General features: G+C 45.6%; 1 long non-coding RNA gene across 1 annotated transcript; it reads right to left on the bottom strand.

Annotated features, from left to right (window-relative positions):
- Positions 1 to 494: 494 nt before the first annotated feature.
- On the bottom strand, positions 495 to 24,600 carry LOC123455802. The gene is made up of 2 exons (XR_006634148.1): positions 23,080 to 24,600; positions 495 to 809 (listed from the first exon to the last, which is right to left on the bottom strand). It is a non-coding gene; the product is annotated as an uncharacterized LOC123455802 (long non-coding RNA).
- Between the last annotated feature and the right edge of the window lie 431 nt (positions 24,601 to 25,031).

Genomic DNA, 25,031 nt, shown 5'->3' with positions numbered 1-25,031 from the left:
AGAATTTTGTCATTTGCTTGACTTGACTGTCTTGTTCGAAATCCTATGTTCAAGCCACAGCCTCGCATTCATGCGGCTTAACTAAACATAAGGATGACAATGTTTGCAGGAAACATGTAGGAAAACACAGTAATTTGGGGATATCATCTGGATTTGTCCCCTACTACATCAGGAAAGACAATTGAGTTGTATCCTAACATCCTTTTTTCTATCACTTTTTACAAAGATAACTGTGTTCACTCAGCCTTACCTTTTAATGCATATCTGGTACAATATACGTATCCCATCATAAAACTCACTCCTGAGCCACTGTGGTGGTGCATGCCTTTAATCCCAGCACTTGGGAGGCAGAGGTATGAGGACCACGGTCAGCTCAAGGCCACTTCAGCCTGGGCTAGAGTGAGACCCTACCTTGGGGGCAAAACAGCCCACTTCTGTGATGTGGTAGGGAGCATGTGCATCGCTACAAAACCAAGACACATAGTTAGGTGATGTTCTTCAGAGGAATGTTTTATTATTGTATTGCAGCTGCCATGTCTTCCACAATGAGACTGGAATCGATGCTACTCATCACCTGACATAAGGCCATTGTCCCCACACAGGAGGGTTTGCATGGCAATGAGTTGATTTGATCATTCAGACGAGCAGAAAGGGTTCCTAGATGGTGCAAGAGTGACAGGAAGTAGATGCAGGACGCTAGGCACCCAGCTCCGCAGGAAGCAGAGAAGCCACTGGAAAGATCAGGAGGTGTCTTCATGCACATGATCCCAAAGTGAAGGGCAGCATGGGCTGTGACGTCTTCCAGTCTTCTATGACAAGATGCAAAAAATAGAGTAAGAGTGGGCTGGAGAGATGGCTCAGTGGCTAAGGCACTTGCCTGGAAAGTCTAAGGACCCGGGTTGGACTCCCCAGTGTGCACGTAAGGCCACACGCACAAGGTGGTGTGTGTGTCTGGAGTGCCTTTGCAGTGGTGGAGGCCTCGGGGAGCCCATTCTCTACCTCTCATGAAGAAATAAATAAGTAAATCTAAAAGAGTAAGCACTGCAGAAGTCAATGTTGAACACCCGCTGTGCTGAGAATGTCATGAAGGGTTTGAATAAGCAGCTTCTCTCACAGGACTCCTCCTGAGTGTGGTCCCAAGGAGTTGACAGGGAACATTTTTTGTCAAGAAAGGAACCATATTTCCTCTTCTTGGGTCCTTACTAAGACTTTTCAGGCCTCATGTGGATCTAGAAGGAGGAAAATCATCCTGGAGTTGAGGCCAGGTATCCTTTGACAGGGCAGATTTCTCTCTCTTTTGCAGGTGTATGTGTGTATGCATACAGCCATAGTGTAAAGAATAAAAGGTGATATCAGATGGCCTGCCATGTTGTCTGTAAAAATTCTGAGTGCTAGAGAATTGGCTCAGTGGTTAAGGCACTTGCCTGTGAAGCCTAAGGACCCAGGTTCAATTCTCCAGGACCCAAGTAAAGCCAGATGCATCTGAAGTTCATTTCCAGTGGTTGGAGGTCCTGGTGTGCCCATTTTTTTTCTTTCTCTCTCTTTCTCCCCTTCTATCTCTCAAAGAAAGAAAGAAAATATTAAAAAAGAGAAGCAAAACTCTGAGCTATCAGAGCTCAGGACTCGGGCTTTGAAAGATATTCACCTGAGTCCATGTTGACATGAACACATTTTCTGATTCTCTACTTTATCTCTGGTGCCATGTCTCTGTGACTCAGTTGCCCATAACACCTTCTCCTAGCCATTCTAGGCGGTCTTTATGGGCCAGAGTGCTGGGAAGCAGCTCTGAGTATGGGATCTTCACTGCTAACCTGTTCAAGTCAGGTGCATCAGCTGCTTGAGTTCAGCACATGACCACGCTCTTTTTTGTTTGTTTGTTTTTTTAAGGTAGGATCTCACTCTAGCCCATGCTGACCCGGAATTCACTCTGTAGTCTCAGGGTGGCCTCAAATTCATGGCTGATTCTTCTACCTGTTCCTCCTGAGAGCTGGGATTAAAGGTGTGTGCCACCCAGCCCAGCTGTAACTATATTCTTTTTTGTTGTTGTTTGTCTATTTTTATTTATTTATTTATTTATTTGAGAGCAACAGACAGAGAGGAGCCTCCAGCCACTGCAAATGAACTCCAGACGCGTGTGCCCCCTTGTGCATCTGGCTAACGTGGGACCTGGGGAACCGAGCCTCGAACCGGGGTCCTTAGGCTTCACAGGCAAGTGCTTAACCGCTAAGCCATCTCTCCAGCCCTCCCGGAATTTTTTTATTGGCCTATTTTAAAAAATATATTTTATTTATTCATTTTCAGAGAGAAAGAGACAGAGACAGAGAGCGCATGAGCCAATGAGCAAGCGGAAATGGGTGTGCCAGGGTTTCCAGCCACTGCAAATGAACTCCAGATGCATGCACCCCTTGTACATCTGGTTTACATGGGTCCTGGAGAGTTGAACTGGGATCCTTTGGCTTTGCAGGCAAATGCCTTCACCACTAAGCCATCTCTTTTGGTTGTTGTTTTGTTTTTTTGAGTAGAGTCTCCTTGTAGCCCAGGCTGACCTGGAATTCACTATGTAGTTCCAGGCTGGCCTCAAGCTCACAGTGATCTTCCTATCTCTGCCTCCTGAGTGCTAGGATTAAAGATGTGTGCCACAAGGTCCAGCTTTAAACCTTCTGTCTTTCAATCTTTTCTCTATGACTATCAGATTTGGTCTGAGGAAAAATAAGCAAAAAACAAAACAAACAAACAAACCAGTGCAGGAGCTGTTGATGTTAGCCACCATAGTCCTTTATGTCACTTCAGGCAACAAATGAGATTTCCACATTTTTTCACTGAGATGTACCTGGCTAATTTCATGATTTTTAATAGAATAAATTTGAAAGAACCCATTTAAATATTAGGGTAGTTTTCTTTATCTGTCATGGTTTTATTCAACTCAGCCACATTCTTACTCAGGACACACATCAGCAAATGCAAGTGAACAAAGAAAAATAAACACACACACACAAACATTAGATTGCTTCATATTCTGAAGAATTATCAATGACATTTCAAATACAGGGAAAATGTGGGACTAGAACATCAGAATCGAGGATGCTGTGGATGCAGGTCAAACACAGCAGCGAGCTTAGCTGTGGCAAGGACATATTTGATATTGTCCCATGGGAGTCCCTTGGTGGCAGCAAACTCCAGCAGCTGCTCCTGTGTCTCCACCCAAGACGCCTCCCTTCCGCACATGGTGCAGAGGAGGAGGCAGGGGGTGACCATGGGGGAGATGCAGGATGGACATGGCCAATCTTACCTTGTCCTCTGTCCTTCCTCCTCAAAACACGAACATTTTCTGACAGAGCTGGAGGGATTGCTCAGTGGGTATAAAGGTGTTTCACTGCAAAGTCTAAGGATCCAGGCTTGATTCCCCAACAGACATGTAAACCACATGCACAAGGTGGTGTATGTTTCTGGAGTTTGTTTGCAGTAGCTGGAAGCCCTGGTACTCCTATTTTTTTGTTTTGGGTTTTGTTTTTTTTGGTCTCTTTTCTCTCTCTTCTTGCAAATAAATAAGTACATATTTTAAAAGCTCAGTATTTCTGCTGTTATTTTAATTATTGTTATCTATAAGATTTAGGTTAACCAGACCGCAATTCTTTAAAAAAAACCATGAAATATCTTTTTAATATTCAAATTTTTCATCGAATAAAAACTGTAAAGAGCTTTATAAAATAAGAGAACAGCAAACATTAGAAGAACATTTATAATTTAAATTATTATTATTATATTACTTGGTTTTTTTGAGGTAGGGTCTCACTCGAGCTCAGGCTGACCTGAAATTCATATGTAGTGTCAGGGTGGCCTCAAACTCACAGTGATCCTCCAACCTCTGCCTCCTAAGTGCTGGGATTAAAGGTGTGTACCACCACGCCCAGCTTAAGTTATTATTTTTAAACTAAGTATGATGGCTCATACCTATATCCCACTGCTCAGATGGCTGAGATTGGAGGATTGTCAAGATCTGGCAGGGGAGCTGGAAAGATGGCTTAGCAGTGAAGGTGACAGCCTTTGAAGTCAAAGGACCCAGGACACGGTGGCTCATGTGTCTGAAGTTGGTTTATAGTGGCTGGAGGCCTTAGTATGCCTATTCTCTCTCTCAAATAAAATATTTTAAAAGAGTTTTTTTGGGCAGGCCTTGGTTCTCCACAAGTAACAGATGGTAAGACCCTATTGCTGAAGACTTCTCATGTGTGGGCAGCAAGATCATTCAAAAATCAAGCTGGTGCTGAGCTGAAAACCTTCTCCCTGTAGACCAGCCGACTGAAAGGTGGAAAAAGCTGCACTGCATGCAGCCCTATGGGAGACAGAAGTCTCTAGCAGTAAAAATAATGGGCACTGGAAACCTCAAGTTTGGCCAGATAGTCTGAATGACCAAACGGGTGCATCAGTGGCATGCTCTGGAGGAAACCAATTGCTCTCTAATTGGACTGGAGGCCCACTCTATGGGAGGGAATATATGCCTGGTACTGAAAACCTAACCAAAAGCCTATGGCAGGAGAGGTCACATTCGTTAGGGGTTGTTGCAGTCGTCCATTGACTTTGACAACAGGACATTGTAACACTAACAGACGCCCTAAAGGATCTCCTGCACTCCAGGCATACTCTTCCTTACCGCCATTGTGGAGGAGCAGCCCAATTTCCCCCTGGTAATCTGGATCAATCACCTCTGTAATCACTGTAACTCCTTTCTCAGCCTGTTCACTCAAGGGCATTAGGAGCCCAAAGTGACCAGGGGGAAGTCTTAGCTTCCAGTTCAATACAATGTTCTTTGTGTCTCTTGGCAAAAGCACTTCCCCCTCTGGGACCAAGACTTGTAGTCCAGCAGAGCGTAAGGTTGCGGGAACAGGAAGCAAAAATCTAGCTAATGGGTCACTTGGGGTGATGGTAAGTGGGACCATTCCCATTTCCAACCCTTGATTCCTGGACCTGTGAATCCGGGCTATAGGAGAAACAGTATCATATATAGGACACTGATTCAGAGCATATACAGCCTGCTGGAGGACACTCCCCCAGCCCTCCAAGCTGTTGCCACCTAGTTGGCACTGTAGCTGTTTCTTCAAAAGGCCATTCCACTGTTCTCTCAAGCCAGCTGCTTCAGGATGGTGGGGCACATGGTAAGACCAGTGAATTCCATGATCATGAGCCCACTGTCGTACTTCCTTGGCGGTGAAGTGAGTTCCTTGGTCAGAAGCAATGCTGTGTGGAATGCCATGACGGTGGATACGGCATTCTCTAAGCCCACAGATGGTAGTTTTGGCAGAAGCACTACGTGCAGGAAAGGCAAATGCATACCCAGAATAAGTGTCTATTCCAGTAAGGACAAAACGCTGCCCTTTCCATGATGGAAGAGGTCCAATGTAGTCAACCTGCCACCAGGTTGCTGGCTGGTCACCCCGAGGAATACTACCATATCGGGGGCTCAGAGTTGGTCTCTGCTGTTGGCAAATTTGGCACTCTGCAGTAGCCATAGCCAGGTCAGCCTTAGTTAGTGGAAGTCCATGTTGTTGGGCCCATGCATAGCCTGCATCTCTGCCACCATGGCCACTTTGTTCGTGGGCCCATTGGGCAATGACAGGGGTGGCTGAGGAAGGAGGTTGACCACTATCCACAGAACGGGTCAGCTTGTCTACTTGATTATTACAGTCATCCTCCAGTGAGGTCACCTTTTGATGAACACTGACATGGGACAAAAGTATCTTTATATCCTTTGCCCATTCAGAGAGGTCTATCCACATACACCTTCCCCAAATGTCCTTTTCACCAATTTTCCAATTGTGCTCCTTCCAAGTCCCAGACCATCCAGCCAAACCATTGGCCACAGCCCATGAGTCAGTATATAACCGCACATCTGGCCATTTTTTCTTCCAAGCAAAATGCACAACCATATGCACTGCCTGAAGTTCTGCCCATTGTGAAGACTTCCCTTCACCACAGTCCTTCAGAGTTGTCCCAGAAAGGGGCTGCAATGCTGCAGCTGTCCACTTCTGGGCAGTGCCGGCATAACGTGCTGAACCATCTGTAAACCATGCCCTAGATCTCTCCTCCTCAGTCAGTTGATCATAGGGCACACCCCATGATGCCATAGGTGCATGCTTGGGGACAGAAGGTATTGCAACAGGATTAGCAACCATAGGCATTTGGGCAACTTCCTCATGTAACTTACTCATACCTTCAGGGCCTGCTCGAGCCCGATCACGTATATACCACTTCCACTTGATGATGGACTGCTGCTGTGACGTCCAACTTTATGGCCTGGTGGGTCAGACAACACCCAGCTCATAATGGGCAGCTAGGGTCGCATGGTAACTTGATGGCCCATTGTCAAACGTTCAGTTTCCACTAAGGTCCAATAGCAGGCCAAGAGCTGTCTCTCAAAGGGAGAATAATTGTCTGCAGATGATGGCAGGGCCTTGCTCCAAAATCCCAAGGGCCTAGGCTGTGATTCACCTATGGGGGCCTGCCAAAGGCTCCAAACAGCATCCCTGTCTGCCACTGAAACCTCAAGTATTATCGGATCTGCTGGATCATACGGCCCAAGGGGTAGAGCAGCCTGCACAGCAGCCTGGACCTGTCGAAGAGCCTTCTCTTGTTCTAGGCCCCAATGAAAACTAGTAGCTTTCCGAGTCACATGGTATATGGGACAGAGTAAGACACCCAAGTGAGGAATGTGCTGTCTCCAAAATCCAAATAGGCCCACTAGACATTGTGCTTCTTTCTTAGTGGTAGGAGGGGCCAAATGCAACCTTAGAAGGAATATCCCTGCATGCCCCACACCACTGCACTCCTAGAAATTTCACTGAGGTGGAAGGTCCTTGAATTTTGGATGGATTTATTTCCCATCCCCTGATGCGCATATGCCATACCAGCAACTCTAGAGTGGTTGCCACCTCCTGCTCATTTGATCCAATTAGCATTATGTCATCAATATAATGGATCAACGTGACACCCTGTGGAAGGGACAGGCGATCAAGATCCCTGCGAACTAAGCTATGACACAGGGCTGGAGAGTTAATATAACTTTGAGATAAAACAGTAAAGGGGTACTGCTGATCTTGCCAGCTGAAGGCAAATTGCTTCTGGTGGTCCCTATGGACAGGTATGGAGAAGAAAGCATTTGCAAGATCAATAGCTGCATACCAGGTACCAGGAGACGTGTTAATCGGCTCAAGTAAATAAACCACATCTGGTACAGCAGCTGCAATTGGAGTCACCACCTGATTAAGTTTCCGATAATCCACTGTCATTCTCCAGGATCCATCTGTCTTCTGAACAGGCAAAATAGGAGAGTTAAAGGGAGATGTGGTGGGAACCACCACCCCTGCATCCTTCAAGTCCTTTATAGTGGCATTAATTTCTGAAATCCCTCCAGGGATGCGATATTGTTTTTGATTCACTATTTTCCCTGGTGGCGGGAGCCTCAATGGTTTCCATTTGGCCTTTCCAACCATAATAGCCCTTACTCCACAAGTCAGGGAACCAAGGTGGGGGTTCTGCCAACTCCTAAGTATATCTATCCCAATTATGCATTCTGAGACTGGGGAAATAACCACAGGGTGCGTTCGGGGACCCACTGGACCCACTGTCAGTCTAACATTCACCAAAACTCCATTGATCACCTGACCTCCGTAAGCACCTACTTTAACTGGAGGGCCATGGTGCTTTTTGAGGTCTCCTGGAATCAATGTCAATTCAGAGCCAGTGTCCAGTAGGCCCCGAAAGGTTTGATTATTTCCTTTCCCCCAGTGTACAGTTACCCTAGCAAAAAGCCTCAGGTCCTTCTGAGGAAGGATAGGTGTAAGTTTAATATTGAAACTTTTGGCAGTTGTAGGAGGGAACCCGGCCAACCCTTCAATCAAGGGGCTCAGGATCTGTAAACTGGCTCAAGTCTGGAAACTGATTAAGAGGCCTTGATTCTCTGTTGCTATAATTCAAAGTGGCTTTATATCCCCTTGCTATGGAACTTTTCTGCTAATACAGATCAAGAAGAAACTCAGTAGGCTTCTTATCTATTTGACTTCTGGGAACACCATGATTAATCAGCCAACGCCAAAGGTCCATACAAGTCATACCTTTATGTGCATAATTTTGCCTACGCTGTCTATTATGAAAAACATGTTCACCCCACCTTTGGCGATTCAGTGCTGCCACTTGGCCCTTGTTACCCCGAGATCCAGTTATGCCCATTGCATCTAAATCACCTAATGCAGCAACTGCAGCTCCCACTGTGAGGTCTTCTTTACATAAAAGACCAATGATAGGGGACTTTAAGTATGCTGGCGCTCCCCTCACAAATCTGTTTCTTATGGTCTTAGTGAAGGGCACATCTTCTGGTCGCTGCCATTGTGGGGGCAAAGATGAGTATACATGGCAAATCCACTCCAGCATTCCAAGTTCTCTGAGCTTTTTAATCCCTTCATCGACATTAAGCCAAGGGATATCAGGCAGCTCAAGCTCATTCACAGTAGGCCATCTTTGGAGCCATACTTCAGTCAACCAATCAAATAAACTCTTGGCACCCCTTCCAACTGCACGAGCTGCATTGTTAAATCTAAAATCTGCTCAATGGGCCCATTTTGGTAAATTCAGCCTGATCTAATCTTATGTTCCTTCCTCCATCATCCCACACCCTTAAAATCCATTCTCATACATATTCCCCATGCTTCTGCTTGTACAAGTTAGAAAACTCCTGAAGTTCTTTAGGAGTGTACCTCACCTCTTCCTGTGTCACACTTTCTATCTCACCTTTAGGAGCCTGCCTAGCCTTTCCTCTGGTTATAGGCCTAGAGACAAAGATGGGTGGGAACTGAGAATCACCAGCATTTTCTGCTGATTCCTCAGACAAAGAGGGATGAATTCCCTCAGGCAAGGGTGGGGAGGATAATACTTCAGGGTGTGGGGGTGGGGATACAACTGGTGCTAAGGGAGGGCAGGTCATATTTTCATCCAAAACACCTTCTTCAGCATCTAACACTTCAATGTCCCCAGGTTCTTCAAGGTCTTCCCACACATCACCATCCCAAGTCACAGGATCCCACTCTTTTCCAATCAGTGCCCTCACTTTAACTTCTGATAGTTGGTGAGGCTGGCATTTAAGTTTATGTTGCAAGTTAGCCAATCTCACAATGAGAGCTTGGGTTTGGTTTTCTGCAATTTGAGCCCTGTTCTGGCTAGAGAGGAGACTCTCCTCCAGGGCTCCCTTAGAAACCTTCAGATCATATATGTGGGTCTTAAGCTTGGAATTTTCCTTTTTGAGCTTCTGCTGTTCCCTCAGTAGTTTGTCCAGAGATGCTAAAAGCAACCAACCAGCCTCATCATTGGTCTTACTTTTCCACAAATATTCAAATGTTTTAAATACAGAGTCACTAAACTCCTTGCTCTTCACAAGACATGAGTCAGGGTCAGCAAATACATCTATCTCATGGAGTTCTTTAAATAGTGCACACCATGGATTACTAGTGCCCTCCTTATTTCCAGTAAAGGCGCTCTCCTTATCACCAGTAGGGCCTTTAGCAGCACTGAAATTGGAGAGCCAACCCCAGATAGCACTAAGCCCACTAGAGAAATCCATCCTTACAATTCTGTTTCTCTAGAACCCAATAGAAGTAGTGTGATAAATGGCCCAGATCCTTCAGGAATGAAGGTATGGGTTACCTCTCCAGGTATAGAACCAAGACCTGCCAAGGTGCTTGCTGAAGGTGGAGGGAATACAGAATGGGTAGTAGAAGAAGGCAATTACAAATATCAGCTAAGGCCACGTGATCAGTTACAGAAACGAGGACTGTGATTGCAATGTTTCTGTCCTGCCTTGATAACAGAGTGTTTGTATCTACACCAATATTAAGATTATATCATTAGCTAACTGTTGAATTTATATTAGACCCATTGTATTAGAGACTAGGCTTGTGTTGGGGGGAAGATTTTGCAGTTCTGGTTGTACGTGGGATAGTTATGTGATGTTAGGCAAAATTATGAGCTTGTTACTGTTTTCATTTGGAAATTAAGTATGATGTAAGGAGACATGATTTGATGCCAAGTTGACAAGGGGTGGACTTGTGATAGTTAAGGTGTTGTCAACTTGATCTGTTTATTAATCCACAGGCTGCATCTAGGAAGGATCAACTAAAGGAGGAGGTCTTTCTCCCAGGGTGAGCCCTTCCCCCAGAGTGGGTGGCCCTACTCAGAGAGGGACTTGATATAAGGAAGCTCTGGGTAGAAGAGTTCCCTTTTTTCCCTCCTTCCTTCCACTTGGCTGCCGGAGCTGCTCCCTACCTTCTAGCGTGGATTGAAGACCAGTGCGGACTAAAGACCAACATCTACTGAAGACCCGTGTGGATCAAAACCCAGCGGCTCCTCAGGAAGCCTCCAGGATTTCCAGCACCATCTGCAGTGCCGGGTCGGGACTGCTGAGGCATCTGGCCACGTGGACTGAGCAGCTACCAGGTTCAGTGATTCTTGGGCCTGCAACTGCTATTGGACTACTGTAAGATAATCCAACAAATTCCCTTTTAAAATAATTCATTCTAGTAATTCTGTTCCTCTAGAGAACCCTGACTAATACAGGGGTATAAAGCCTGCTCTTGTCTAGCTAAATGTATTTAATATTCTCACCAGGCTTCCCTGAAAGCACTGCACTTCATGTTCATATTCATATATTAATGCTATTCTCATTTCTGGTTAGAGAAGCTTCCCGATGACCACTGGGATGACCCAGAAAGCAACAGAGTGCCGAGAAGAAGTGACGGGGAGTGCTCAGCACTGAAATACCTCTATCACACCCTCCCAGGCTCACGGTCCATTGTGGAAGAGGTGGTGGAAAGAATGGAAGAGTCAAAAGAAGAATACCACTCCTTACAATTCAACTATCCATACAGAAATTGGCCTTGATGTCCTTTACCTCACAGTGCCTTGAAATACCTTTCCAAGACCCTTATACTAGGCAAAAAAGATGATGACATCAAAATAAAAGAGAGACTAATGGAGAGAGGGAGGGAGATAGTGGAGAGCAGAGTTGTGAAGGGGAAAATGGGGGAGGGAAGGGAAATGTCATGGTTTATTGACTGTAATTATAGAAATTGTTAATAAAAAGTTTTTAAAAAGATATGGCAGGGTAGTATGAACTACAAAACCTAATGACCTGGGATTGATTCCCTAGAACCCATGTAAAGCCAGATACACAAGGTGACACATGCCTCTGGAGTTTTGTTTGCAGTGGCTGGAGGCCCTGGCATGCCCATTCTCTCAATTGCTCTCTCTTTCTGTCTCGCTTCCCCCTCTGTTCTCTCTGTGCTTGCAAATTAATAAATAAAAATATGAGACATCTCTGTCATACCTGCCAAGGCTCAGGATCCATTACAGAAGAGGTGGCAGAAAGAACGTAAGAGGCAAAGGACAGACAGGACTGCTTACAGGGCACTCTTCCAGATGCAAAATGGCCTGGATATCCATGACCTTGCAGTGACTGGAACTACCTACACAAGACCATCATGATAGAAGGAAAAGATGCTGATGTCAAAATAAAAGAGACTGACTGAGGTGAGGGTGAGGGGATATGATGGAGAGTGGATTTGTGAAGGAGAAAATGGGGGAACGGAGGAAATGATGGTTTATTGTATATAATTATAGAAGTTATCAATAAAAAAGTTAAAAATTAAAAATTGTTTTGTTTTTTTTTTCTTCAAAAAAAGCCAGACATGGTGGCACACACCTTGAAACCCACACTCAGGAGGCTGAGTAAGGATGACCACAATCGGTTTGAGGCCAGCCTGAGGCTTCTCAGTGAAGTTAGCCTGGACTAGAGCAAGACCCTATCCCCTCTTTTTTTTCTTTAAAAACAAAACATTTATTTATTTGACAGAGAAAGAGGCAGAGAGAGAGAGAAAGAGAGAGGAAGGAAGGGAAGGAGGGAGGGAATGAGAATGAGAATATATGGGCCCGACAGGACCTCCAGCCACTGTAAATGAACTCCAGACACATGCGCACCCTTGTGCATCTGGCTTATGTAGATCCTGGAAAGTCAAACTGAGATATTTTGGCTTTGCAGGCAAATGCCTTAACCCCTAAGCCATCTCTCTGGCCCTGCAAGACTCTATCTAAAAAAAAAAAAATCTTTGATTAAAAATAAAAAAGGGGTGGCCAGGGCATGGTGGTGCACGCCTTTAATCCCAGCACTCAGGAGGCAGAGGTAGGAGGATCGCTGTGAGTTCAAGGCCACCCTGAGACAACATAGTTAATTCCTGGTCAGCCTGGACAAGAGTGAGACCCTACCTTGAAAAAACAAATTAATTAATTAAATGAAAAAATTTTTAAAAAGACCTTAAATGGAGCTCACCACCTGAAAATCATATGAAATGTTCTTTAAATCATCCCAGCTTTAACTAATAGCAATGTCCCACTGGTGGACCTCAAGTAAACATAGCTGAGGGCAGGTCAAGAGGGATGGCTTAGTGGTTAAGGCACTTGCCTGCAAAGCCAAAGGACCCCAGGGTCGATTCCCCAGGTCCCATGTAAGCCAGATGCACAAGGTGGCCCATGTGTCTGGAGTTCATTAGAGTGGCTAGAGGCCTTGGTGCTCCCATTCCCTTTCTCTCTCTTAATCTCTCTGCTTCTCTCTCAAATAAATAAACAAATAAATAAAAATATTTTAAAAAAAGATATCTCAGAATGCTGAAAAGGTGGCTGATCAGTTAAGGTGCTTCCCTGAAAACTCTCACAACACAGGTTCAATTCCTGAGTACACATGTAACCCAGATGCACAAGATGGCCCATGCATCTGGAGTTTGTTTGCAGTGGCTAGAGGCCCTGATGAGCTCATTCATATTCTTTCTCTCTCACCCTCTCCTTCTGCTTGCAAATAAATAGTTAAAAATGAATTAAATAAAGAAAAGTGAGGACAGCTGGGAAGATTGCTCAGAGGTTAAGATGATTGCCTGCAAAGCCTACAGCCACAGGTTTGATCACCCAGTACCCATGAGAAGCCAGATACACAAGGTTGCGTATGCATCTGGAATTTCATTTGCAGTGGCTAGAGTTCCTGGTGTACCCATTCTCTCTCTGCTTGCAAATAAATAAATAAAAATATTGTGAAAAACTGAAATTAAGAGGTTGAAAACATCTCTGCCCTGAGTCACCAAACTCAGCCCCAGAGTTAGTATTCTCTTACCTTAGCTCATTTTACCTAGGAACAGGTCTAATGGAACTATGCACACATTTGAAAACCAGAAGGGCTGTGATAAGAACAAGGACCTCTTGCAATAGTGGCACATTTGCCATCGTGGAAACCAACTGCCCTCTAATTGGACTGGAGGCCCGCTCCATGGGAGGGAATACATCCCTAATACTGAAAACTTTAAACAGAGGTAGTCATGAGCCTTAGGGGGGAAACATCTGCTTCTTTCTGGCTAAATGTATATACTAGGCTTATCAAACTGCCCAGTAAGCACTTCTCTTAATGTTCATACCCTTATATTAATGCTACTCTCACTTTTGATAGAGAATCTTCTCTTTTCAGATGGCAGTGACCTTAGAATGACTCAGAAGGTGCTGGAAAGAAGTGACAGGAGTGCTCAGCACTGCAATATCTCTATCACACCTTCCAAGGCTCAAGATCTATTGCAGAAAACGTGGCAGAAAGAATATAAGAGCCAAAGGAAGGGTAGGACTCATTACAATGTTCTCCCCTCACCCTGACAAAATGGCCTGGATATCCATGACCTCACAGGGCCTGACACTACCTACACAAGACCATCATAATAAGAGGGAAAGATCATGACATCAAAATAAAAGAGAGACTGATTGAAATGGGGAGAGGATATGATGGAGAATGGAATTTGAAAGGGGAAAGTGTGGGGGGGATATTACCCTGGGATATTTTTTATTATCATGGAAGTTGTTAATCAAAACAAAATTTGAAAAATACAACAAGGACCTCTGTGGCCAATATGGTATTGAGCCCACAGACCCATTGCAGTTACTTCAAAGCATGAGCCAGACCAAACACCATGGCCACCATCAGGAACTGGATCATGATGGAGCTGGTCTCCTCCCATCTTCCTCCGAAGCTCAGGGTATGGAGTGTCTGTTCAGAATCCAAACTGAAGATGCTTTTTACACCGTGAGTCCCATGGCAGGGGCCAATCATCACTGGGTAACACAACCTCATGTCTTCTCATTATTTACTTGTAGGCACTGATGCAAAGTTCCTACATGACCTGTGTCCTGCAATGACTCAGGTTTGCTCAAGAATGATTCACTTTTTTGGTTGGTTGTGTGGTCTTTTGAGGTAGGGTCTCACCCTAGCCCAGGCTGACCTGTAATTCACTCTATAGTATAAAGCTGGCCTTGAACTCATGGTGATCCTCCTACCTCTGTCTCCCAAGTGCTGGGATTAAAGGCATGTGCCATTACGCACAGCTTAGAATGATTCTCTTTTATAGTCAGCACAAAATCATAAAAGACATATGAGAGTTCAAAGGACAGTAAATTACTTTCTCTATTTTAAAGGCCCACACCTTTAAACCCAGCACTCGAGAGGTAGAGGGATTGCTGTGAGTTCAAAGGCAGCCTGAAGCCACAGTGTGAATTCCAGGTCAGCCTGACCTAGAGCCAGGCCCTCCGTTGCTTATTTGTCCAACACTGGCAGTGGAGTACTCACTCACCAAATCCCCAGCCCCTAGCATTAGCTTCTCTTATTGTACAGCGAGCCAAGCACCATGTCCTTCTGCTCCCGTGGATTTCAGCATCTCAGAGGAAGGGCTGGGCACTTCATTGCAGTCCTGGCCTCACCAAAGCAATTCCGCACTCTGGCCATGTGACCACCCCACACTGGCCAGCAGGGGAAAACAGGGCTCCATTCGCCAGAAGAAATGAAATTGATTCAACAGTGGGAACTGACTTACCTAGGTGTCACAGAGAAACGTGAATGGGAATGAACCCAAGGCCCAGGCCATGCCAGGCATGTGCTCTATCACTGACATGTATACAACTGGTTTTTGTTTACTCAAGAGTTTCACTAAATGCACTGCAAGGTAGCCTTGAGGTCTCTCTGTAGACTAAGCTGGTCTGGAACTTGTGACTCATTCTCTTGCCTTGGACTCCTGAGTGACTGGGAATACAGGCCTGCACCTCCTTGACCCTTTCTACTTAACACGTCACCGAGGGGGGCATCCAGATAGAGAAGAAGAATGCACCAGGGATTGGGGGAAGGGAGGCCTCTGAGCACAGATGCTCCTAGTATCCTGCATGCAGTGTTAACCATCCACCTGGGTGAGGTCTCAACCCGCAAAAGTACCCTCCCAAACCAGGGCTCCACACTGATTTTCATTGCTTACTGATAGGCCAGAGGCCACCAACACATAAATGAGGAACTAAAAGGGTCAGACAGCTCGAGGTTGGTGGCTCATGTGTAGAAACCTCAGTACTTGCAAAGCAGAGGTCAGGGGGTTGCTGCAAGCTGGAAGGAAGCCTGGGCAATGCATTCCAGGGCAACCTTGGCTATAGAGTGAGACTTTGCCTGAAACAAAAAGGAAATAGGGAAAGCGTGGAAGGGCAAATTTCCAGAGACCCAGGAACAGACACACAGAGAACCAGGGGAGCTCTTAAGTCCTCTAGGAAGGTCTGGGTGCCCATTTACCTGCCCCAAGTATCCAAAGCCTTCCCCTCTGACCTCTGTCCCTCGGGGGAAAGGATTCAATCCCAGCAGTAGCCCTGTCCACAGGGAAAACCAGGAAACCCAAGTTTGAGGCCTGTGTGTCAGGGAGCAGGCTGGAAGAGACTGCTTCTGCCCTGCCCCGCCCCAGCTCCTGTGCTTCTAGTCCTGGCCCCAGCCCAGCGGAACTGCTCTCCCGCAGCGAGGCCCTCCCAGGTGTGGGAGCGGAGGGAGAGGGTCCAGGGAGTCAGTCCAGTCCCAAACCCCAGTGCACACATGTTTTCTGGGCTTCGTGGAGAGGGGACGGGCCTAAATGAAGTCACTCAGTAGTGAGCACATGTTTTCTGGGCTTGGCGGAGAGGGGATGGGCCTAAATGAAGTCACTCAGTAAGAGAACACATGTTTTCTGCATACCTGTCCACGTCTTAGTGGCCCTAGGGCTTCAAAGAAATGCAACCTGGGGAGGTGGGGGTGGTGAGACACCAAATGCACTAGTGAAAAAGGAACGAGCGACTAAGAGACAAAGGGGATGCCACTCACAGGCCTGGAGTTCCGGAGACAGAGAATCACAGATATACACACAAGGAGAAATCAGTGATCGCCAGACAACTAGAGAGACAGAACCAGAGGTTCAGGAGGAACACCGGTTGCGTGGTGCTACCACAAGTCTGGGGTTGAACCCCGGGGACACCACAGCACCGGGCCAGAAAACCCAAGAGGTTCAGCTGCAGGGTCACCATGGCCCTAGCTAACAAGTGCCCCCAGTTCAGCCAGGAGCAGCGCACTGGGCATAAGGACCTTCCCAGCCGCGAACTGTGGTCGCCACCCCATCGCCTGCAGGCTGCGCTGCACCGAGGTGTCACGGGCGCGCCGGCAAACCTCCCCGACCGACCGCACGGGGTGTTGGTGACTCGCGCTTGGTCCGCCGCCCTCAGGCGCACGGAGCCAGCACGGGCCAGGGCGCGCACTCCTTGGCCGGGGCCGCACACTCGGGACAGAGACGCGGGGGAACGCGGCGGCCCTCGGAGCACCGCCCCGCACCCAGACGCACCTGCACAGCGAGCAGAGCCTGGGACTCTGGAAAGGAGAGCCGGATTCCCGCCGCCGCCCCCGCCACCTGCTGCCCTCAGGGGCCCTGCTTGGACCTGGACGCCACACCCACCATTTTCATCTTCCCCAGCACTGTCTCCCCTCAGCTATCCTTGCAGCGTGGCAGGGCCAGAGACAGAGTCCAGGACACAACGTCCCCAAACTCTAAAGATAAACAATCCCCAAACAGATCCAACATGGGGGATGTGCGGCAGCTCAGGGACCGCGCGGAAACTGGGGAAGCCCACCCCCTGCTCAGTGCCAAACAAAGTGGTGGTGGGTGACTTCAACACCCCACTCTCATCAATTGACAGGTCATCCTGGCAAAAAATAAACAGACAGGCATCTGCATTAAATGAGGTCATAGAAGAAATGTACCTAACACATATATACATTTCATTCAAATTTGGACATTTCATCCAAAAGCTGCAGAATATACATTCTTTTTTCAGCAGCACATGGAACATTCTCTAAAATAAACCATATATTAGGAAACAAAGCAAATCTTAACAAATATAGGAAAATTGAAATAATTCCTTGCATTCTATTTGACCACAATGGAATCAAACTATAAATCAATAGCAAGAAGAGCTATAGAACAGACACAAAATCATGAAAATTAAACAATACACTACTAAATGATGAATGGAATAGGTCAACAAAGAAATCAAGAAGGAAATTGCCCCAGCTAGCAGGGAGTCAAACAAGGTCCTGAGGGGAAATTAACCTGGATGAGAGACAAGACACACAAAGAAGGAGACCAAGTCTATGTTCTGATCAAGGTCTTCAGATTTTTATTTTTTATACAATGGTTATATAGGGGAAGAAAGCAGGGAGTTAAGCTGTCTGACGTGGTTTAGGGCCTAGGGATTGTTAGGGAACCTAGAGGAGATGTAACCTAGTGTTTATCTAACTTTGCCTCAATGGCTTAACAGTCTGACCTCAATGGCTTAACAGCCTGACTGTGTCAAGCTTCACAGCCTGACGGTAAACTGGCCTTTTGCAAAAGATAAGATTCTGCAAGCAGTCTGCTGACCAACATTCCTAATTGCAAGCTGGATGGACCAGCTTTCTAACAAATGAGTCCATTTAAGAACAGGCCCAAGCAAAATGGAGAGGCTTTTGCTCTATGGCTCCCGACAGGAAATCAAAAAATTTGTAGAGTCAAATGATAATAACACAATATACCAAAACATTTGGGACAAAATAAAGGCAGTCCTAAGAGGGAAATTTATAGCTTTAAGTGCCTATATTAAAAAATTAGAAATGTTTGGGCTGGAGAGATGGCTTAGCGGTTAAGCGCTTGCCTGTGAAGCCTAAGGACCCCAGTTTGATGCTCGGATCCCCAGGTCCCACGATAGCCAGATGCACAAGGGGGCGCACGCATCTGGAGTTCGGTTGCAGAGGCTGGAAGCCCTGGCGTGACCATTCTCTCTCTCTCCCTCTATCTGTCTTTTTATGTCTGTCGCTCTCAAATAAATAAATAAATAATTTAAAAAAAGAAATTAGAAATGTCTGAAGTAAACAATTTTATGTGTCACCATAAAATCTTGCAAAAAGAAGAACAAAACAAACTGAAAATCAGTAGACAAGAAGAAATAATAAAGATTATGGTAGAAATTAATGAAATAGAAACCAAAAAAAAAAAAAATCCAAAGAATCAGTGAAAAAAACAGTTGGTTCTTTGAAAGGATAAGCAACATTGATAAACCCTTAGCAAATCTGACCAAAAGAGAGAAAAGAGACACAATTAATAAAATTAGAGCTGAAAAAGGCAACATCACAACAGATATCAGAGAAACTCAAAAAATCATAGGGACATACTATAAAAACATATTCCACTAAGTATGAAAATTTGAGAGAAATGGATGACTTCCTTCATTTATATGAACTACCTAACTTAAATCAAGATGAGATTAATCGCTTAAATAGACTTATAACAAGTATAGAGAGCCAAGCAGTTATCAAATATCTCCAATTAAAACAAGTCCAGGCCCAGATGGATTTACTGGTGAATTTTACCAGACCTTAAGGGTAGAACTAACACCATTGCTTGTTAAGCTTTTTCATAAAATGGAAAAAGAAGGAATCCTACCAAACTCCTTCTATAAAGCCAGCATCACTCTGATACCAAAACCAGGCAAAGATAGAACAAAGAAGAAAATTTCAGACCAATCTCTCTCATGAACATAGATGCAAAAATTCTCAACAAAATATTGGCAAGCAAAATACAAGAATACATCAGAAAGATCATTCACCCTGACCAAGTAGGCTTTATCCCAGTGATGCAGGGATGGTTCAATATACACAAAATGATAAATGTAATACATTATATAAATGTACTGAAGGACAAAAATCACATGATCATTTCATTAGGTGTAGAGAAAGCAATTGACAAAATCCAACATCCCTTCTTGAGAAAAGTCCTAGAGAGATTGGGAATAGAAGGAACATATCTCAATATAATAAAAGCTATTTATGACAAGCCTACAGCCAACATATTACTAAGTGGGGAAAAACTGGAAGCTTTTCCACTAAAATCAGGTAAAGGCAAGGTTGTCCACTGTCTCCACTTTTATTTAATATAGTACTGGAAGTCTTAGCCATAGCAATAAGGCAAGGGACACACATAAAAGGAATACAAATTGGAAAGTAAGAGATCAAGTAATCATTATTTGCAGATGACATGATTCTGTACATAAAGCATCCTAAAGATTCTACCAGCAAACTGTTAGAGCAGATAAACACCTATAGCCATGTAGCAGGACACACAGAAATCAGTAGCCTTCCTATAGGCTAACAACAAATACAAAGAAGATGAAATCAGAGAATCAATCCCCTTCACAACTGCATTAAATAAATAAATAAATAAATAAGGTACCTTGGAATAAACCTAACAAAAAAGTGAAGGATCTCTAAAATGAAAACTTTAAAACACTCAAACAAGAATTTGCAGAAGACACTAGGAAATGGAGAAAAATCCCTTGTTCTTGGATCAGAAGAATGAATATTATGAAAATGGCAATCTTCCCAAAAGCAATCTACACATTTAAAGCAATCCCCATGACAATTCCAATGACATTCTTCACAGAAATAGAAAAAACAATCCAACAATTTATTTGGAAATCACAAAAATTCTTGAATACCTAAAACAATACTGAGCAACAAAAATAAGGCTGGTAGTATCATCCTACCTGATTTTAACCTATACCACAGAGCCATAGTAACAAAAACAGCATGGTACTGGCACAAAAGCAGACATGTAGACCAATGGAACAGAGTAGAGGACCCAGATGTAAGTCCAGGTAGCTATAACCACCTGATATTTGATAAAAATGCCAAACATACTCATTGCAGAAAAGATAGCCTTTTCAGCAATTGGTCCTGGGAAAACTGGATATGTATCTGTAGAAGGATGAAAATAGATTCTTCTCCCTCTCCTTGCACAAGAATTAAGTCCAAAGTGATTAAAGACTTTAACATAAGACCTAAAACTCTGAAACTGCTAGAGGAAAAAGTAAGGGAAATCCTTCAACATATGAGTCTTTGCAAAGACTTTATGAACATAATCCCAATTTCTTATGCAATAAAACCACAGATTAATCCCTGGGACCTCATGAAATTACAAAGATTTTGTATGTCAAAGACACTGTGAGTAAAGCAAAGAGGCAACCTATGGAATGGGAAAAAAAATCTTTGAAAGCTATTCATCTGATAGAGGATTAATTTCCAGGATATACAAATAACTCAAAAAATGAAATAATAAGAAACCAAACAAGCCAATTAAAAATGGGCTATAGCCGGGCGTGGTGGCGCACACCTTTAATCCCAGTACTCGGGAGGCAGAGGTAGGAGGATCACCGTGAGTTCGAGGCCACTCTGAGACTCCATAGTGAATTCCAGATCAGCCTGGGCTAGAGTGAGACCTTACCTCGAAAACCAAAAAATAATAAATAAATAAACTAAAAATGGGCTATGGAACTAGATAGAGAGTTCTCCAAAGAAGAAATACGAATGAAACATAAGCATCTAAAACAATGTTCTACATCTCTAGTCATCAGGGAAATGCAGATCAAAACTACGTTGAAATACCAACTCACTCCTGTCAGATTGGCTACCATCACAAAAACAATGCCCTCCAGGAAACACTCTACTATTGATTCTGGGGGCTCTCAGTGATCCCAGATGAGCCCCAATTGTAAGGGTCTGGGAATCACTGAAGGAAGACCCTAGACTCAAATACTATGCAAAAGCAAAGAGTGTTTATTCTGCAGAGTTAGTCAGTCCGGGTCTCACTGCCCACGGCACGGCGGTGTGAGCGCCACCACCACAGGCATGACACACCGCACACCACGTGGGCAGGGACAGCCACGTCAGTAAGGCAGAACTTTGGGTCCAGGGAGGGATTTAATTCCACAAACATGCAGGAGATTCCAGGTCGGTGGACCCTAATTGAAAACAGACTCAGGAGCAAATTATGAATTATTCGGTTAACTTTAGGGACAGTTAGTGAAGGGTTAATAGTCTTGCCTGAAAACTACTGGGAACTAAAGAGTTAATAAATGTCCCTAAAGCTCATAGGCAATAAAAGAAGCAACAGAGGCCTTTGGCTTGGCACCTTTCCCTGACTGATGTACTCCCCTTAGCCTAGATGGTCTTGAAGGACCAGAGACTATCTGAGTATCCTCCATTAGACATTCCTGGCTGAGGAAGCCTATTCTGAACAAGGACACAAACAGCTATGATTTTCTTATCAATTACACCTGGTCCAGTCTGTTTTTCTTAGGATCCTCCTTATAAACCTGCACCCCAGCCTGTGCTTCAGCCTCCATCCTACTGGAAAGCTGCTGCCCCTCGCTATTTCTCTAAACAGTCTTTCTGTAGAGATCAAAGTCTTGGTATTCTCTTTATCTTTTCTCTTACACTTTCCTTAACAAAAAGAGGGAAGATGGATAACATGTCCTCTAGCACCTCTGGGATAGAAGCCTCCAGAGAATGCACACCCACATTAAGGTGGAAAGTAAACAAGAGTGCCCAAGACAAAAGATGTCCCCCTACTGGGGGTCAGAGAAGAAGAAGACACAGTAAGGACTCAGAGCTTAAAGATAGATCACACATGTTGTACACAGGAAAGCACACAACAAGACAGAAAAGGACACAGACACAAAGACATGCTCCCCCTTACTCACATGGGTCAAGAAGGATCCAGAGGTAGCAGAGATTTACACACACCATGCCAGGCCCATGTATAGATCAAAGATCCACTCAGGATGAGCCTAGTCATAAGACTTAAGGAGGAGAACTGAGAGACCTGATTGGTTGAAGACTGAAGCTGTGCTGAGCACTGAGAAACCTGAAGAGGAGGCAGGAAACTGTCACAGGAGTAGCTACTTGCAGGTGAAAGACCCCCAGAGGGAGACCCTCACTCAAGTCTCGAGATAGCACGCACCCAAAGACACACGGGAGACCAAACTTGCTGCAAAAGCATGAGGCTTCATTCGGGATGACCAGAGCTCTGGGGTCGACACGTATCTCATGCAGGAGACAGAGGAGTCAACCTCGAGCCCTACTGGGTGTTTCTTTTTATAGGGTTTTTAGCAAGGAAGGGAAACGGGGGGGGGGGGTCACAAGGGTATTTGCAAAGTTTGTACAGTTATGTCTACATATCTTATTTGTGCATAACCAGAGTTTAAGTCCTTGGTCAGGCTATCTTGGGAAACTATTTTATTATTTTGGTTTTTCTCAAAACTGTATTTTTGTTTTTCCTCTTCCCGGGACATAAAGTGTAGGTTGACCTGACCAACCCATATCTTTGGCCACCCACAGCCTATCCTTTAGCCTATTTTTGATTTACTCCTTCCTGAATATACAGTTCAGGCTGTCTCCCAGCTGTTTCTTCACTAAGTTTACTTTAAATTTTCCATCCTGCCTTTCACAGACATCTTAAATGAGACTGGGTCAGACCTGGGTTCTAGTTCAGCCAGGGCAGGCAAGGTGGCATCTCCTTGATCTTGTGTCCCCGGCTGACAACCAATTAAAAAATAGCTCTCTTGCCCCTATTCTATACCATCAGGACTTCTGTGCATACTCCACAGTCAGGATCAGTTCTAAGCCTTGCCAAGACCATGAAATTACTCCTGGAAAATCACGTTTGGGCCTGCCAAGTTCCTGTACAGGCCCAAGCATGGCATAAAACATTTTCTCTCAGGAGACAAGAACAGTGTCTCTTCACCATAGGCAGGGAACAGGCATCAGAACAACATACAATTGCACCAAAACCTGAATCCAATGAGTTTGTTGGGGTTACTCACAGAGCAGGGTGAGGGGTTCCTTGAAGGTCCATGGGTGACTCAAAGGCAGCCATATCACCAAAGAGCACACCCAGCCCAGGTGAGGACTCCTGGAATCTGCCTCTCTGGAGCTCACTGCAGCACCTGCAGACAGCTCGGCTCCTGGGAGAGCCTCCCCAGCAGTGGTTTTCCTGTAGGCAACCTTAGGGAGGCAGCTGGCCACCTTCTAAGTTTCAGCTCTGCCAGGCTGGCTGAACTCCTGCTTCTCCATCCTCCTCCAGGCGGGAATGTTCAGTTCAGAGAAAACTGCTACCCAGCACTGCCAGTCCACCCCTCAGAAGTCCTTTACTAATCCTATCACCTTGGGGAGTGGTCCTGTGACCTTGTAGGTTACAGCACCCCCTAACTTGACCTCCTGAGTGTCCTGAGCCTCCCTCCTCCCAGCAGGAGTGAAACTTCAGTCTGGAAGAATTAACCATGCAATATGAGAAAAGTGCTAAGTACTAGGAAGAGCTAATGTAAAAATGCCTCCCACAGACAGCAGCTCACTGTTCTCTTCACCACAGGAGGTCTCCATGGAGCTAGGTTCTCATACAAGTGACACAGGTGACCACTGCCACCAGCAGCAGCTGTGACCTTAGCTAAAACCTAACAACCCAGGTGTGCTTCCTCAGTACCCAAAAAATCAAGATCCACAAAAGGGGCGCATGTGTCTGGAGTTCATTTCAGTGGCTAGATACCCTGGCTTGTCTATTCTCACTCTCTCAGTGTGTCTTTCTCCCTGCTTGCAAATAAATAAAAATATTGTTTTTTAAGAAGAATGGGAACAGAGACAACATACAGCCAGGAGCGAAAGTAACTTCAGAACAGAGTCTCTAGAGGTGGCTCAGAACTGTCCACACCCCAGGGGGAAGCCAGCTTGGATGAGGGTTGACAGTCACCGTCTCTGAGCGTCCCTCTCTCCTCTCCTGTTCTCCATGGATTGGTCATTTGTCCTGATGATATCCCGCGTCTCAGTGTTGGTGGCTGATCAAGGTCCCAAGCGCTGCACAGCTGGAGTTTGACCTTCCGACCCGTGTTTACCTGCACCAGTGTCTCTGAACCCACGTCACTGTGGGGAAAAGACACACAAAAAAAGTCAAATCCAGGCAATTTGAGACATAGGCTGTTTGGAAACATAAAGAAAAATAGATGGGCAATCCTGTCTGGAATCTTATAATAAATTTGGTGGACAGGTTTTTTGAAATTACCGTGTTGTGAATGTTATAGAAAATTTATAGTAAAGGTTATCTATCTTGTAAGCCAGTCTCTCTAACCACGGAGCCATCTCCACAGACCCAATTCCCACAAGGCTCTTTTTACAAATTATAAAAGGAAAACTTGTGTTGCAACGGGCCCCTCTACGCGGGACGAGGCCGCGGGTCTGGAGGACAGGGGGACACAGTCCCGGGTCGGGCGGGGAGGGTCCGCAGTGGGGAAGCCGGGCATCAAGGGCTCCCCATCTTTCACTTCTCCAGCCACCAACCCCACTCGGCCCCTTCTGCCGGGACACTGATGACGCGGCCCCGCCGCTCGCTCTCATTGGTCAGGAGTAATAAAGGACTGCAACGCGCCGGAACGCAGAGGTCCCCGAGTGCAGTACGGAGCGACGTCGCCCCGCCCGCTGCTCCTTCTGCCGGGACACTGATGACGCGGCTCCTCCGCTCGCTCTCATTGGTCAGGAGTAATAAAGGACTGCAACGCGCCGGAACGCAGAGGTCCCCGAGTGCAGTACGGAGCGACGTCGTCCCGCCCGGCTCCTTATGCCCGGACACTGATGACGCGTCTCCGCCGCTCGCTCTCATTGGTCAGGAGTAACAAAGGACTGCTAACGCCACGGAACGCAGAGGTCCCCGAGTGCAGTACGCAGCGACGTCGCTCCGCCCGCTGCTCCTGGTGCTCGTGGCCGCCCCGGGCCTGAGCGAGACCTGGCG

Source organism: Jaculus jaculus, chromosome 18 (genome assembly GCF_020740685.1).
Source record: "Jaculus jaculus isolate mJacJac1 chromosome 18, mJacJac1.mat.Y.cur, whole genome shotgun sequence".
Taxonomy (NCBI): Eukaryota; Metazoa; Chordata; class Mammalia; order Rodentia; family Dipodidae; genus Jaculus; species Jaculus jaculus.
Note: the sequence above shows the minus strand (reverse complement) of the source record. Positions and strands in the feature narration are given on the sequence as shown.